Source organism: Triturus cristatus, chromosome 3_2, assembly GCF_964204655.1.
Source record: "Triturus cristatus chromosome 3_2, aTriCri1.1, whole genome shotgun sequence".
In the NCBI taxonomy this organism is placed as follows: Eukaryota; Metazoa; Chordata; class Amphibia; order Caudata; family Salamandridae; genus Triturus; species Triturus cristatus.
The window spans coordinates 1,229,894,301-1,229,912,495 of record NC_140584.1 but is presented as its reverse complement, the minus strand read 5'-3'; the positions used below and the strand labels follow the sequence as shown (position 1 = coordinate 1,229,912,495).

At 47.2% G+C, this 18,195-nt stretch overlaps 1 protein-coding gene and 1 pseudogene across 2 annotated transcripts in view; both read left to right on the top strand.

Annotated features, from left to right (window-relative positions):
• LOC146859531 (CD5 antigen-like) overlaps positions 1-18,195 on the top strand; it is a 628,425-nt gene that overhangs the window by 38,672 nt on the left and 571,558 nt on the right. The window lies entirely within an intron of this gene.
• LOC146859533 (uncharacterized) lies at positions 269-5,301 on the top strand (annotated as a pseudogene). The gene has a single exon (XR_014980136.1). The product of XR_014980136.1 is annotated as an uncharacterized LOC146859533 (transcript).

The following is an 18,195-nucleotide window of genomic DNA, read 5'->3' as shown; positions in this document are numbered from 1 at the left end:
CCGTGCAACAACCAGGCGCAATCTCTGAGGCCGGTGATGCTTCAATGGACCTCTGCGACTCTCAAGATTATCAGAACAGCCGCTGAATGCTGTGAGAATGACCAGGTTAGTAAAAACATTATAGACACTTAATGCGTGTACTGCAGTATTTTTTTTTTGTAGCCAATTGAATGTCTCTCTATCTTCTTTTGAATCTTAGAAATCCCCATCAAGAAAGAACCAGGGCGGAGGGGGGCAGCCATCTAAAAATTAATGACATACATTTTACTGCTTGTGGTGTTCAAAACAGACTGAAAGTTCCACAAGCCAAAACAATGAGTCTCTCTATAAATGTGTCTGTGCCTCTTAGAACGTCAGTTTTGAAATGGAAACTCCAGGCATCCCCTATGATGCCATATTGCCTGTTAAAGGTTTTGCGGCTGCTGTTGTACTCGCATGTGTCATACATGAATATTACAGCCTTTGTTACAGGCATAGAATTACAGATCCTCAACAGGAGGGTCACAAGTGCTTGTGCAACTCATGCAGATCAAGAACAATCCATCATATATGTAGTTTGTTGGACCCGTACAAGCTATATACACTGTTTAGGGTGGTGTATTGGCTATCCGAGGAAAAGAAATATGTTCAGCCTGATATGATTAAGATCTTGTCATCGGCGCTCAAAGAGATCAGATACTCCAGCGAACCATGCTCAAAACTCTGTTGCATGGGGTTGTGTACGTAATTTGATAGAAAGATGATAGAAAGACTGGTAGAAAGTCGCATTTGCAATATTTATCATAAAAATAGAAGAATTGGGTCTTTAGCCCCACGAAGACTGTTTTAAAATAATTAACTTATTTAATGTTACACACTTACAGATTTTTAGGACACGCACCAACATGTCACTACGCAAGATGTCTATGTGTTATGTCTTGGATGAAAATGTATCGCCAGCGTTGGAAGGTACTTTTAGAGCCAAGGAGCACATATCTGTAACAATATCAACGCCAATATGACTTGTACTATGAAAATGTAAAGTACTTCCTGCTTATATTTTTGCTAATATTCTTTATTTTTAATAAAATGTCCTTACGCTGTGGCAGCTGATAACATGTCGGGAACCGGGTTAAGAAAGCTTTATTACGATAAATGAGGGGTCCGGAGCTTCGGAAGTACCTAAGCTTTCTTTAGAACGGCTTTAGCTGAAAATGAACTGGTGAATAAGTTCTGGTTTAGACTTGGTTATCTGGGGAGGAGGTGTATTCACTCCACAAACCAGGAGGCGTTATAAGAGGAGACTTACAATTGTTAATGAGTAAATAGATTATCAATGGCAGGTGGACGTAATCAGTCTTCAAGATATAGCAAAGCTTAATAACGGAGCTCGATATATATTAATAGTCATAGAAGTTTTGTCCAAGTACGCCTTTGCAGAAGTGCTAAGTGATAAAAGAGGGGCAAGCATCACAGAGGCTTTTTAAGCCTTCTTTGGGAAAGGTAAAATCCCTCAAAAACTACAAATAGACACTGAAAAATAATTCTTTAACAAATCAGTTCAGAAATTATTAAAGCAGCACTCTGTTCTTCATTTTGTAAAGCACACAGAAGTAAAAGCAGCTGCTGTAGAATGTTTTAAAAGAACTTTAAAGTCTAAGATGTGGAGATATTTTAAGGCCTAAAACACCTACAGATACGTCAATGTTCTACAGGCTGTTATAGATGTTTATAATGCTAGTTATCACAGAACCATAAAAACAGCCCCATTGAGGTAACACAGGATAATTTGTTAATTGTCTGGAGAATGGTGTACGGGAGCCATTTCACTGCAAGGGTTAAGAAACCTGTGTTAACAAAAAGGTCATCATGTTAGGATTTCAAAGATGAAAGCGTTTTTTAGCAACGAGATATGTATAGTGGAAAGTGTGGAGCTTGTAGAGGGAGTGTATACTCACAGGTTAAAGGACTACAATGGAGAAGCAGTATAGGGTGTCTTTTACAAGGAGGAGTTACAAAAGGTACCTGACCATCCGTACAGGGTGTACAGGGTTGAAAGGATTCTGAAAAGGAAAGGTAGCGGGGATAACAGACAGCCGTTTGTCAAATGGAGGGAGTGGCCTGAGTAATTTAACAGTTGGGTGCTCGCCAGCTCCCTGCAAGGTGTGTTAGTACAGGACGGTCTCACCGCACAGGTCCAGATGGAGACTGCTCCCTTTTATATTACCCTACCGTCCAACGCCTCTAAGGACATGTCCCCAGACAACCACATTTCTAGCTGCACCTTGCAATAGCTAAACCTGTGGACCTGAAATAGGATTGGGTGGTAGCCCTACAGAGATCCAGTACCCGAGAACATGGAAAACATTTACAACGAAAAAGCTCAAGTTTAACATTAAGCCCGAACAGGACCCTTTGAGCATACGCGCCGGCTATCGACCCAGTTATTACCCATCCATAGTCAGCATTGAAATGTATACGAATACTCATCTGATGTTCAATAACGTTATAAGGATGGTATTTCTTAAATCTCCAAATCGCAATACCGTGTTTAGCTATGCTGATAAATTAAGAAGGGTGTTAGGTACCGTGCAACAAATAAAAAGCCAGGTCGAACCGGATCCTACGTGCCCCGATATTAACGAGGGTTCTATATTCTCAACGTTTATAGTGATATTGTAGAGGCACAGAGGATCGGTGATAGTTATTCACCGTTGTTAAGATGGGTCCAGGTGAAGGGCATAAATGATACAGTGGTAAATATTCAATTTAACAAGGCTGACTATGTAGTAATTTCAAAAAAGCTTTTGACACTATTTCAATCATCATCTACGGCGACCAAACTGACCTGCTGTCCTTTAAACATGGGAAAGTTGTTGTTAAGCTTCATATAAGACAGAGAAGCAACAGTGACTTTTAAGAAGGTATCATGGTGGTTGTGAAAACATACGGTGGCGATTCTATGTACGGGACTATTACAGCAACCAGGCCAGAGATGGAGGGCCACCGTGCTTTCAAGGGCACAACCCACGCAGCAAGGGCGGCTCCTCCACTGGGGCGGAGGAGCATCGCCCCACAGCTTTCTCTCAGTGTGAGAAGCAGAAACATTAAATGGTAATAACTTTCAGTTATTACCATTTTATGTCTGGTTGCAGGTGAGTGGGCAGGGTGGGTTGGGGGCTGCTCTGCAAGCAGGGCAGGGGAGGAGAGGTGTGCCCACTCCTGAGTGTAAAATGTCTGTTTATTTGGCCCTTGTGCTCTCTGCCATTCTTCATGCAGACTGCAATACAGCCTGCATGGAGAACATGGCCTCCCCATAAGCCCCTGGCTGGGTGGCATCCCCACCAATCACAACGCTACTTGCAGCATTGTAATTGGCTAAGGGAAGGGAGCCTGGCTGCCTGTTTCCTGTTCCTGCCAGAGGCAGGAGAGCAGGCGGGCAGGAGCAAAGAAGACGCTGGACCCAGCTGGCATAAAGATACGTTTATTTAAAAAAAAAAAATGAATCCCGTCTCCTGCACGAACTCCCTGTGCGACCCCTCACATTCTCCACCCGCGACCCATTTTTATGGTGGTGTCGTAAAAAGCCGCTAAAATGATCACTTACCCCATCACAACCATGTTTGATCTAAAGTACAGTAGTGATACCCTTGAAACGCAGCTTTCAGCCGGCCTCTTCTACAAGGATACATGTGCGCAGTTGGAAGACAAGGAACTGGACAGGGACTATCAAGGTTTTGTAAAAAGAGCAAGGTTCGCCGCAGACAGTCCTCCGAGGGCACATACATTCAGACCTCTTCTTTCAAGATAAACTGCTCGTCAATGCTATTTGTCTTAAGATCAAACTTAACCACAACAAGGACTCGTCTCTTCGGTGTGGATACGGTACAGTATAAACTGGATACACTCCCCGCAAACCTGTCTTTAAAGAGAGTTAAAGTGTCACAGAGTGTCAGACTAGCTCATGCCAACGCTTTTCAAATATTGAACACCAAGTGCCCCATTGAAAGTGTAGCTCTGAAGGTATTCAGCATCCCCACTGTTACCAGATTAACCCAGAAGCAAACTTTATTTCTGGGGCAACTGCCCAAACTTATTATCATCGGTTTTGTGGACAAAACCACTTTTAGTGGTCTCTTTGCCTCAAACCCTTTCAATTTCACGACATTAACTACACGGCTCTGGCCAATGTGGAATCTGCGATTCCTGCAAAACCCTACACACCCAGTTTTGAAACCAACAATTTTATAAGGGAGTATCTTTGTCTGGTTTTGATAACTGAGAAATACTTCGGGAATGTGGGGTTGTCATGTCGCGAGAAGGATATGGGTCCAGATACTCACTGTTCGTATTCGATCTGACTCATGACATGAAAGACAGGGACCATATCACTTTGTCAAAAACCGAACTCTAAAAGCTGAAATACAGCTTAGTCAACCATTGCCTGTGAATGCGAACATGGTTGTAATCTCTGTATTTGAAGGTGTCATTCAGGTCAACCACGCCCAGCTGATTTTATTTGACTATCTTTAAAAAATGGTGATATGGACATGATTTAGATACAGAAGTTCTTACGCTGTCATATATACGCTAGGAAATATTTTTTCGGGGTTTTTCAAAGCGATAGGTTACCTGGGGAAATAGGGGTAAAAAGATCCCACATGCTTGTCCTAAACACAGATCACAGAACACAGAGGATGGAACACACTGGGTAGCCCTGTTTATGGATATTGACAAGGTAACAGTGTTTGACAGTTCAGCAGAGTTTCCCGAACATAGCATCTATACAAAACCTATATTTTGGTATGTAAAAAAAGCTGCTGCCGGGGGGAATATAACAAGATGAGGGTAGTCATCACATGCGGGGAACACTGTATATATTTTATTAGTAAAATGTCATAGGGTATGACATTTAGAAATGTAATAAATGTGTATTTGAATGCCTTTGTTAACATGGAATACACCGTTTGTCAAAATTGTAACACCATGTAATGTATATATGTGTAATGGCAACTGTCTAAAATTATGGAATTTAAAACATGACTTCAGACTTTGATTTTTATTCTGGCACCACCACCGTAATTAAAATGATTTAAAAGATGACAGAACCAGGTTGAATAGTTAGAGGTGTTAATTGCAACCAGTTTTGCAGTCCAAGTATCATCTACTATAGGAATATAGGAAGAATAAGTCACACATGTTATCCGTTGCATTCTGGAGAGATATTGATTTGGGGTACGTGAGACCTTTGACTAGGTGGTACCTACGGGACCCAACAATCCTTTAGAAGCTACAAATGTACTCCACAGCATGTGTGCTGCCCCCCGGTATCTCTGACTTATATTTTTTAACAGATTGTCAATAAAGATATCTGCGAGACATGCACTGGATTCCCGTGAACAAGAGGATTACCTTCTAGCTCCTCACCCACACACACAAGGCAATCCACAACACCGGACTTGCGTACCTCAACAGACGACTCACCTTCCACACCCCGAACCGACAGCTCTGCTCAGCCGACCTCACCCTCTCCACTGTCCCCCGTATCCGAACAGCGACCACCGATGGCAGATCATTCTCCCACCTCGCCGCCAAGACCTTGAACACCCTCCCCATACTCCTACGGCAGACCCAGGACCTACTAACCTTCAGGAGGCTTCTCAAGACCTGGCTGTTCGAGCGTTGGTAGCACCCCTCCCCCCCCAGCGCCTTGAGACCCTCACGGGTGAGTAGTGCACTCTACAAATGTACTGATTGATTGATTGATTGAGGTGTGGGTGTTGCCAGATGTTGAGGCGTTACAGGGTTTGATGGCTGCTGTTCAGAGTCAGGCCCATATATTTTGTTTGGTATTTAACTGCTTGTAATAGTTTAAAAAGTTGTTTAGTGAGCTGGAGTAAAGACCCACTTTCTCGTACGGATTTAGATCTCACTTGTTCAAAATTTCCTTCATCTCAGCATCCAGATGGAGAGTCTAATTTTTCCTTGTATCCCAGGTGTCATCCGTAGATGGTACCAGCTGTCCAACTGTTGTCTAGGCACTAGATACATCTTCGTGACATGCTCCATCCCTGCCTGGATAGGATACTTGTAATTGCTGGCACAGCTATGCCCAACAAAGAACCTTTAACACTACCCGGCTGCTTTACCAGTTTCCTCTTTGTTAGACCTGTCAGCCCTAGGGCGGTCTTTCCCTGTGTTTTTGCCCTTGCCTCATTTTTTACACCCTCTTTTTCGTTGGCCTTAGGTCTCCGAGCGCCTTCCCATTGCTAATCAATGCTAAGGTGCAGGTGCTCTCTTCTTCCAACATGGCTGCCACAGGCCCCTGCTACTGCGGAGTGGTCTTTTTAGTAACACCCTAGTTGCCAGGAGCTGGCTGGGACACTAAACATTGTTGCCACACCAACCCGCCTTTTTCTCTCATAGTTAGAATAGGGAAGCTCCTGGAACCTTCTAGAACAGGGGATGGGTCTGCTTTTTGCAGCCTTAGAGAGTGGTCATCTGACCTGGGCATTTATAAGGGAATCAGTTGGGGCATCACTGACCTGGGGGAACCTATGCAGGAGACTTAGGTGGTAGGGCCTAGTCAGGGACCTATACCACTGGGAGTGACAGGGCTTAGGTGCTGCCTTCCAAGCTGTGTGAAGAACACTGGACTAGCCCACTGATCTGGCCCGGCCGGAGGGGAACCCAGGGACGATATGCAGTGACTGACTAACCTGCCTTCAGCCACCAACTTGACTCCCCCCCCCCTCAAGAAATCATCTACTAAGGGCCCAGGAACCATCAAGCGCCGAGAAGACCCTATAACTTCCCATAGGACTTCTGGGGGATCAACACCAGGTATTGGCGCTGTGACACCCCTGCGTGCCCTGACTCCACCTGGGTCCCCGTTGCTGAACTGCCACTGTCGTGTGGCCTGTCCTGCCTAGAACTGAACCTCACTGCGCTGCTTCTCAGCGCTCCCCCGCTGGGCCTGGAGAAGCGCTGGGTTACCGGCGGCATCGCCAGAACTGCTGACCTGGTCTCGCAGCCTCCCCCCCTACTGAGGCGCTGCTGGAGCACTCACCGTCACGGCCCAGCACCCCGTGGGCGGAGTGCCGCTGACATCCCCGGGGCCCGCTGAGGTGTACGGGGACCCGCCATCGCCGGCGCAACCTGGGCGCTTCCTCTGCTGGGGGCCCGCCCGCTGATCGACCCTTGTGGCGGCCCTGAGTCAGGAGAGGGCCGGCGGAATCCAGAGTGGGGCGTGCTAGGCCCGGAGGCCGCCATCTCGCCTCACGTGACGGGGCGTCCTCCCGGTCTCCGCCCCGCCACAAACCCATTGGCCCTCGCGGCCACGCCCCGCAGAATGCGCTGCCATTGGCGGCTACAGGCGCGCATTCCTCGAGGCCGGCTGTGATTGGTTCCCGGGCCACAGGGACCATCGGAGGGCCCGGAACCTGCTCCCTGCCAGAGCGGGGCTCCCCGGCTGAATCCAGACCCGCCGGAGGCCCCGTGTAACCCCCGCAGATCCCGGACACTGCCAGGAAGCCCGCACTGCTGGCTGGAGGGGCTCCAAGGAGAGTGAGTCCCCAACCTGCCTGTAATCCGCCGCAAGGGCCCCGAGGAGGCCAAAGGAAAAGGTAACCCCCGGGGAGAAGGGCGGAAGGCCGGAGGGAGGCCCCGAGATCGCCCCTCCCCTGGGGGAGACTGTAGTTGGGCCCTGTTGGCCCCCACTTGCCCAGGAACAGTGGATAATCCGGCCCAATGCCATATTGACTCATGCTCCATGAAATGCTGATCTGTGCTTCATGAACTCGTCATTTTTGCTTGAGGGAATACTGTTTGCTAAAGCTACCCAGGTTGAATGAAATGTTTATTCCTGCCTGACGAAAGGGTTTATTCATGCCTAATGAAATGTTGATTAATTCCATTCAATGACATGTTATCCTTGATGAAATGCTTTGATGAAAAAGAGATACCGTGATTATTGATTACCCTGATTCTGATCTAGATAAAAGCTATTTGATTTTTACTCAAATTGACTGGTGTGGTGTCAGTCATTGCGTGCGTTTCCTGTTCCAGTGGATGAGTGTGCTGTATGGTCACTTTACACCTAAGCTTTCGGGTGCCTGCCTGCTCGCGCCAAGCTACCCCCTGGGGGACTGGTGACCCCAGTTCCTACACTCTTGGAAATGAGGGTTTCCCTTTTATTACTGAGCTTCTTGATAAGGTGCTGCTTCTTCTTCAGCCCCCGTAACTGGTGCTCTGATTAGGGACGTTACCGTTTAGGGTGTTTAGGGCTATTTCTGAAATCGTCTGAAGCCACGCACAGGTTGGCCTTTGTTTGATTGGGGCTGGCTGTAACCAGCATTTTTAGTTGGACTAAATTATGACGTAGACAGCCAGACATGGTCAACACCTTATATTATAAGTACTAGATTGTGAATGTTAGGAAAAGTCTTGAGCTCATCTTTTTATAGTCTCTGGGCCTTTAAGTGGACCAGCAAGTGGTCATGGGGTTACTTGGTAGAGTCGTTAAATGCTTCCATGAAAAACTGGGTGTTTCCCGGGTACATCTGTTTAGTTATGATTGATATTTGCTGTTTGACATGGGGATTTTTAAATAAAACAAAGTATGGGGTTTTGAGAGCTATAAAATGACTGTTCTTACCGTTGTAAAACAAGTTCTGCACAATGTAGCAATGCTTAGATTGTGGTGGTGTGAATATTGGATAAAAAGCTTTCTCACGATGATCCCCACCTTCTCGTATAAGGTTGTCTACAATTACCTTTTTTTACAAAATTCGTAGGTAACAAGGCATTGTCATTGAGTTTATTAGGTATACCTTCTATAAACCTGATATGTTGTAACCTTCGGGATTGTTTAGTATAAAGATCTTTCCAGCAAGAATAAAGCCACACAATACTGTTAAGGGTTTGGGATAAACTCCCGGGAGCATTTTCCAAGGGCTTCTTTAGAAAGTAGCTTTTACCACAGTTTCAGGGACCTGCTAAAATGCAGGAGCCAATTGTTGCGATCTGGTGTCCATAGAGTCGGGGCCCTCCACATTTATGTCTTTTAAGAACCATACAGCAGTGTTTTGTAGTCCTCAGTCAGGACCCTTTTATCAAACACTAAGCATAACGTTATATGTAAGGGCTATGTTGTAATTTCCTACTTTTTTTTGGGACCTGACTAATCTAGGCTGATTAATACTATTGTTTATCATTTTCACGGTCTCCCGTTGCCGAGTATTCATGCACCATGTCCTTTAGACTGTCAAAATTGATTTTCAAGGAGTTGTTAACATTTAATGTTATGCCTTTGACTTTCAAACATACTGTGGTGTTCGTCATTTTGTAAGAATATGTTTTGGGCCTAGATAAGATGAGTGCAATGATATACTCATCCTTATCAAGTTTGCTAGTCAAATCGTGGAGATAATCACCTGGTGAAGGGTTTTTATCCCCAATTTTTGCACAAAAATAACTGAGTAAGTAGTGTGATACAAACAACAGCCCTGTAGTTTTTCCATAACCTTGTAAAGCTCTAAACATGTGTGAGTGGTTGTGAAGCATGCTATGAAGATGTTTATGTTGTTACATGTTGTGGGGCACTCTTTTGTGAATTTACAACACAAGGCTGCTGTCTCATCATCGATAAACTCGTAGCTGGACACCTCATAAAATGGTGCGAAAAGGTACTTAAACAATTCATCAGGATCTTTGATTATGGTCGTGTTTAACAGGTTTGTATGCTGGGTGAAATTTCCCCATAAGGAGTCGAAACAGAGTTTGGCTTACTGTCTTCTGGTGGGGCCGTAAGCATACACCCTCGTGAGCGTAGTAGTCATCGATGTACTTTTGCCTTGCATCCTGGCTAGTGCACCATTCTGGATACCCAGATGCCTCCTGTTTGTCTGTGAGAAACAAGTTAATATACTCAGAAAAGAGCTGGTTTGTGGTCCTCTCAAAATGCCAAACTTCGTGTACTCTTCCTAGCCGGTATCCTTTCACTAAGGCTGCCTGTACCTCCATGCCACACTAGGTCCCTGTGAGCATCCTTTGTTCTTCAGTGTGCCTACACTCGGTAGGCTCTTTACTTTCATCACATGTTCTACATAGGGGAACATTAGCTTCCCATCTACTTGGTGTGGGAGTACTGGAAAGTGAAGCCACCTTGGAGGGTAGATTTGGCATTTAACTACCCAAAGTATTCGGATATGAGTGTAAAGTCCTTATATATGATGACGGGTGGCCTAAGGGTTATAGGTTCATCTGTTCACAAAGGGATACATACCGGTGAAATCATAGAAATGTATTTTCTCACCCTCTCCTATTACCCTGTGCAGCTTTATAGCATTCGTACAACCCCCCAATAAGGCTTTGAGGGGCTCTAAAAGGTTCTGGCAACTCTCGACTGTTAATGATAGAGCGAAGTCGGATGTTAGCATATGTAACCACTAATGCTCCCAGAGGAATTTTGTAACAAAGCCACAGTTTTCAACATATGGGGTCTTCATCAGAGTAAGTCTGTGTAGGTATTCAACTTGGTATCAAAAGGTCTGTTAAACTTGTCGGGTTTGTAACAACAAGGACAACCGTGGTAAAAACATGTGTTGTATTCAAAGGCAGTTGGCACACCCTTAATTACAGCTTACCCATCTAGGAAATAAGGACTCATGCGATATTCATCACCCTGTAAGGCGTGTAATGAATATGTATGCTTCCTTGACAGACACGTACATGACCCATTGGATAGATGGGGTTCAATAATGTTTCTGGTTACGGTTACACAGGTCTGGCAATACTAGAGAGATGCTTTCAGGTATTAAAAACATGTGTTTGTAGAGACATACACATGGAAGCAAGCACGATGTTTTGAAAAGGGTCTATGTATTCTATGGATTTTGTCATTTGGGGGTGTTGGGTTTCAAACTCTTTTCCTGTTAAGTCATCTCCATCACAACATCTCTGAAGAGATTTCAGGCTTTTTGCAGGATAATTACAACATCCTGGCAATAAGCTTTCAACTCTGTTTGAAAGTGAAAGTTATTTTTGCGGTTTTCATTATACCCTTGTAGAAAGCTCTCTTTCATCACTCGGGCTGACAAATGCAAAAAGAACTATTGATGGACAGAATGCAGAACAATGTCATACATTCACCCCAGTACAGGGATCTAGGCCTAAATATGTCGTTTTTTTTGCTCACCATGCCATTCTAGTTTGGACCCAGCCATATGCAAATCAGTCTTGACCCTGTGCCCTAGGGGAACAGTCCAGTCCAAACTGCCAGGCCAGGTCCTCCCTCCCTCCCTGGCTTCAGCCAGGATAGCTTGATTCCAATGGCATGGAGAACTATTGATGGAAACAATGCAGAACAATGTCATACATTCATCCCAGTACAGAGATCAGGGCCTAAATCCATCGTTTTTGAAAATGTGCAACATTCCGTCCATCATCTTGTGCGTTTTGCTGTTCGCCCTATATGGGAATGGTATGCCCAGATGTGGGTCCCGTGCTCACTATGCCACTGGAGACAAGCTATCCTGGGTGAAGAGGTTTGAAACCCTGAAACCGGTCCTAGGATGCTTGAATACGGTCCAGGGAAGACATGGCTTGGCAGTTCGGGCCGGACTGTTCCCATGAGGCACAGGGTCAAGACTGATTTGCATATGGCCGTGTCTGAACTGGGGTGGCGTGGTGAGCAAAATAACGATAAATTAAACCCAGCTCTTTGACTGGGGGTGAAAGTTTAGCCAATGTGCAACATTCCGTCCATCATCTTGTGTGTTTTGCTGTTCATCCTATGTGGGAAGGGTATGCCCAGATGTGGGTCCCGTACTCACTACACCACTGGAGACAAGCTATCCTGGCTGAAGAGGGGTGAAACCCCAAAACCGGTCCTAGGATGCTTGATTCCAGTCCAGGGAAGACATGGCTCGGCAGTTCGGGCTGGACTGTTACCATGAGACACAGGGTCAAGACTGATTTGCATATGGCCATGTCTGAACTGGGGTGGCGTGGTGAGCAAAATAACGATGGACTAAACCGAGATCTGTGACTGGGGGGTGAATGTTTTGCCAATGTCCAACATTCTGTCCATCATCTTGTGTGTTTTGCTGTTCGCCCTATGTGGGAAGGGTATGCCCAGATGTGGGTCCCGTGCTCACTACGCCACTAGAGACAATCTATCCTGGCTGAAGAGGGGAGAAACCCTGAAACCGGTCCTAGGATGCTGGATTCCGGTCCAGGGAAGACATGGCTCGGCAGTTCGGGCCGGACTGTTCCCATGAGGCACAGGGTCAAGACTGAATTGCATTTGGCCGTGTCTGAACTGGGGTGGCTTGGTGAGCAAAATAACGATGGATTAAAGTCAGATCTGTGACTGAGGGTGAATGTTTTGCCAATGTGCAACAATCCGTCCATCATTTTGTGTGTTTTGCTGTTTGCCCTATGTGGGAAGGGTATGCCCAGACGTCGGTCCCGTGCTCACTGTGCCACTGGAGACAAGCTATCCTGGGTGAAGAGGGGTGAAACCTTGAAACCAGTCTTAGGATGCTTGATTCCGGTCCAGGGAAGACATGGCTTGGTAGTTCGGGCCGGACTGTTTCCATGAGGCACAGGGACAAGACTGATTTGTACATGGCCGTGTCTGAACTGGGGCAGCGTGGTGAGCAAAATAACGATGGATTAAAGTCAGATCTGTGACTGGGGGTGAATGTTTTGCCAATGTGCAACAATCCGTCCATCATCTTGTGTGTTTTGCTGTTCGCCCTATGTGGGAAGGGTATGCCCATACTTGGGTCCCGTGCTCACTATGCCACTGGAGACAAGCTATCCTGGCTGAAGAGGGGTGAAACCTGGAAACCGGTCCTAGGATGCTTGATTCTGGTCCAGGGAAGACATGGTTTGGCAGTTAGGGTCGGACTGTTCCCATGAGGCACAGGGTCAAGACTGATTTGCATATGGCCGTGTCTGAACTGGGGTGGCATACTGAGCAAAATGGCGATGGATTAAACCCAGATCTGTGACTGGGGGGGAATGTTTTGCCAATGTGCAACATTCCGTCCATAATCTTCTGTTTTGCAGTTCGCCCTATGTGGGAAGGGTATGCCCAGACGTGGGTCCCGTGCTCACTACTCTACTGGAGACAAGCTATCCTGGCTGAAGAGGGGTGAAACCCCGTAACCGATCCTAGGATGCTTGATTCCAGTCCAGGGAAGACATGACTTGGCAGTTCGGGCCGGACTGTTCCCATGAGGCACAGGGTCAAGACTGATTTGCATATGGCCGTGTCTGAACTGGGGTGGCGTGGTGAGCAAAATAGCGATGGATTAAACCCAAATCTGTGACTGGGGGTGAATGTTTTGCCAATGTGCAACATTCCGTCCATCATCTTGTGTGTTTGGCTCTTTCATCACCGGCATCATATACTTAACAATATAGCTGTGTGGCAGCAGCATGGGGCCCATATAATTCTAATTTCCCCAGGTGTTAAAAAAGTATGAGAAATAACCTTTACACTGGTGTAAACCACAGGCTTTTGGCAGCTTGCTCAAGCTCAAGGGCAGAAAATTCAAGGTATCTATGAACATTATTTGTAATGGTCCGGCCGTTCATAACATCAGTTTGGAGTATGGGGTAATAAGTTCTACGGCCATCTTTTCACAAATCACATTTTGCAAAATGAAGGAAGTGTCATACGCTTTTGAGTTATGTGCCATCATGGTATACTCAGTTGTCATCGGAAGTTAGATGGTGAGCGCAAATATATTTAGATTTGTGTACACCTGTCTCTTGTGTACACTTTATGTCGAACACTATGCAGTCTTCTGTTTTGGTCTTTTGGTTGTCCTTTAACCATGTAACACTGGTGTTGTCTTCCAGCTTGAAAAGATGCCTGACACCTGGGGCATTCTATGCCTTTGCATTTTTTATCTTGTTCCATGAAATGCTTGCACCCCACATAATCTCTTTTAAGGATGAACATAACATCCCTGTTGTGTAACCTCAAGCAGGTTTGCGAGCGACAAATTAGTTTACAAGTGCAACATTTCACCTTCTGGACAGCGTCTATGGCACAGCCGTCCCTTTGACACATCTTACAGTGCATTTCACACTGGTGATTTGCCTGAGTGTTGTAGATGTGATCGCAATGGGCGCACACATATATGGTGTGAGAAGGTGGCCTGATATATGCTGTCCACTAGTTCTAGTGGGCACCTTGTATCAGTCCAAACAACCCCTTATGGTGAATGGTTAAAGACAACCTTTATTCCTGCCCGACAGTACTATTTCCCTTATCTATAAAAAACTAATAAACATTCGGGCGGATCTCCTCGTGCGTCTGCGGGAGGCGTTGTTAGAAATGGGGGTCTCTAGTTGGCAATGGCTGGCCACTGTCCAAGTAGGGACCCTTCTTCCTAAGTCAGAGTAAGCAGCCTACACCCTTTGACAACCCCTGCTCAACCCTGTGGTAACGTAGCACGAGCAGCTAGGCTTATCTCAGAGGCAGTGTGTGAAGCATTTATGACCATACACAGTAATATAATGAGGAACACTACAAATGGACACCACTCAAGTAGTTATGAAAAATAGGTATTTTTATATAGACTTAATCACAAGACCAATAACAGTAAAAATCCACAATACTATAAAAATATAATTACTTTAGAAATGCTGCAAGGAAAAATAGTTCAGGATGCACAAAATGATGTTTAGTTCAAGGCAGGGGTCTCTGCGAGCCTTTTACTCACAACGTATCTGGTTCCTGGAGCAAAGCAACAAAAATGTCGCTAAGGAGTTGTTGCGATAGATTTCCTCACGCTAGCCAGCGATGCGTTGAATCCTTACCGCAAGGGAGGATGATGCGCTGGGTTGCGGGCAGGACAAAGCGACAAACTTCTTCACGCTTGATCCGGTGATGCGATAAAATCCTTGCCGCAAAGGGAGGATGATGCACCGGGCCTGTTGCGTGTGCGATCTTGCTGCGTTGACAAAGATGGCGCTCCGCAAGGGAGCGACGATCCGGATTCGATGCGGGGAAAATGGCGAACGCTCGGCGTCCGCGCTGCGATGATCCTGTTGCGATGATTTTCAGATAGAGGGCGTTTTCGGGCCCGCTGACGAATGATGCGATCTTCTTGGGGATAGCGAGCACTCGGCGACAGCGGAGCGGCGATTTTCCTCACGCTCACCAGCTGCAGCGGCTCGCTAACGGGGGTTAGAGACGATTTTCAGCGCTCTCTTCTCAGCAGTAGAAATAGAGGCCCTGGAACACACAGGGGCCTCACCTGCAGATAGTAATCCTCGCTGGGAGGAAACAGGAGGCTGATGGTGGAGTCTGATGTGCCTGAGACTCCAGCAGGAGGCTAGCTCTCTTCTAGCCCTTGGGTGATTGCTGTAGCAAAAATAAAAGTCCAATCAAAGTTCTTTTCCTCTTCTTGAAGTCCAGTGGTAGCAGCTGCAGGCCAGTCCCAGAAACAGCACACAAGGCACAAGGACAGTCCTTCTCTTGCAGATTCCTGTAGCCACACGGACAGAGGTTCTTCTTGTTATCCAGGAGCAATACAAATTGTAGGGGTTTGTGCACAAATATTTATACCCCCAAAGTCTTTGTTCTTAGGGGTCCCAAGTCTCTGAACCCAGCCAGAACCAGTTCTGCCCAGCCCTGGAGCACCTTGTTGATCAGGCTGCATCCTTCCTTTCAGAAAGAGGGGGTCTGCCTCAGACGCACAGTGGGAGGTGGAGCCAGCTTTCACCTTGCCAGGCACAGCCCTATTCAAGTGCAGGAGCTACCCCTCCCCTCACACCTACGCAGGTCGCTCTATTCAACCCAGGTCTGACTCAGCCTGCCCTGTCCCTCCAAAACCAGACAGCCAATACACATAATAGCAGAGCAACTGGAAGGCTTAGGCAAGAAAGTACCTATACTCTAAAAGTGGTAGTTTCAAACACAGAATATAAAAATAACCTTCACTAAAAGATGTATTTTAATATTCTGAGCTCAGGCATACTAGATTCGTTTTTCTACCATGTTCTGTGGGTCAGTTAGGACTATAGGATGTAATAGCCCAGACCTCCCATTCTGGCCTATGGAGAACAGGTAGCCTTACAGTAGTGAAAAACGAAATTGGGTGTAATTCACTACTAGGACATGCTACATACAACAGGGCATGTCCTACCTTACACATACAATGCGCCCTATCATAAGGGGGGCTTACATGATGCCAAGGGAAGGTTTTAGGGGCTGGGAAGCGGGGGCACTTCACAGCCAAGATGGCAGTTCTGGACTGCACGCAGACACTGCAGTGGCAGGTCTGAGACACACTTTACAAGCTGCTTCTGTGGGTGGCACAAACCAGTGCTGCAGGCCCACCAGCAGCATTCGGTTTACCAGCCCTGGGCACACACCGGCCACGCTACTAGGGACTAACAGGTAAACTGAATAAGCCAATCATGGATGTACCAATTCATATGTCATCTTTACAAAGGTAGCATTCGCGCTGTGGCACTGAATGGCGGCGGCACAGCGCCCAGAGCATCTATAACCAGCAAAAACAGAGGAGACACAGCGAAAAAATGGAAGGGAGACTCACGCCAATGGTGCCAGGTCTAACACACGTCCCCTCCAGCTGAAATGTGGGGAGAACTACCCATCCCCTGGGAGGTTCTCATCACTAAGGCGGAAAAATCTGGACAGACCATCAGCATTGGCGTGTTCTGTACCAGGGCGGTGTTCCACCGTAAAGTCCATACCCTGTAGGGAAATGGACCACCTTAACAACTTGGGATTCTCACCCCTCATCTGCATTAACCACCTGAGGGGCCTGTGGTCGGTCTGAACCCGGAAGTGAGTCCCAAACAGGTATGGTCTCAGCTTCTTCAGCGCCCAGACCACAGCAAATGCCTCTCGCTCGATCGCACTCCACCTCTGTTCCCGTGGAAGTAACCTCCTACTGATGAAGGCTACAGGTTGGTCTAGTCCCTCCTCATTCATCTGTGACAGAACAACTCCCACCCCATGCTCTGAAGCGTCAGTCTGGACAATAAATTCCTTAGCAAAGTTGGGCGCCTGGAGTACGGGTGCTGTACACATGGCAGTCTTGAGAGCATCAAAAGCTTTCTGACAGGTGTCAGTCCAGTTCACAATCTTGGGCTGCTTCTTGGAAGTCAGCTCAGTCAAGGGGGCAACAATGCTGCCATACCCCTTGACAAACCTCCTGTAATAACCCGTGAGTCCTAGGAAGGCCCTCACCTGGGTCTGGGTCCTTGGGGGCTCCCAAGCCAGGATGGTCTCAATCTTGGGCTGTAGAGGGGCCACCTGGCCACTCCCTACCTGGTGTCCTAAGTACACCACCGAACCCTGCCCAATCTGGCACTTACTGGCCTTGATTGTGAGGCCTGCTCTGCGCAGCGCCATCAACACTTCCCAGAGGTGGCGTAAGTGGTCCTCCCATGAGGAACTAAATACGGCAATGTCGTCCACTGAAATCCTCCAGCCCAGCCAACACCTGGTTGACCAACCTCTGAAAGGTGGCAGGGGCATTCTTCATCCCAAAGGGCATCACACGAAACTGGTAGTGCCCATCTGGGGTGGAGAATGCAGACCTCTCCTTTGCCCCATCAGTTAAGGCGATCTGCCAGTACCCAGACGTCAGATCAAACGTGCTGAGGTACCGGGCAGCCCCCAACCGATCTATGAGCTCATCAGCTCTGGGGATGGGGTGCGCGTCGGTCCTCGTGACCGAATTGAGACCTCGGTAGTCCACACAGAACCTAAGTTCTGGAGTGTCACCAGGCGCTGCAGCCTTTGGTACCAAGACCACGGGGCTGGACCAAGGGCTGCTAGAGGACTCAATCACCCCCAGGGCAAACATTTTGGAGACCTCCTCCTTAATGCAGGCCCTTACCCTGTCGGTCACCCTGTAAGCCTTGTGCTTGACAGGAGGACTGTCCCCGGTGTCTACCTCATGGACGCACCAGTCAGTGACACCAGGTACCAGGGAAAATAAATCTGGGAATTGCCCCAACAGCTGGTGGCAATCTCTCTGCTGTTCTGGGGTCAGTGTGGTGGAGAGGACCACACCCTCCACTGACCCATCCTTCTCTCCTGCACACAGGAGGTCAGGAAGAGGCTCACTCTCCTCCTCCATCCCTGCATCTGTGGCAAGAAGCATGCTCACTTCAGACCTCGCAAAGTGGGGCTTTAGGCGATTCACATGCAGG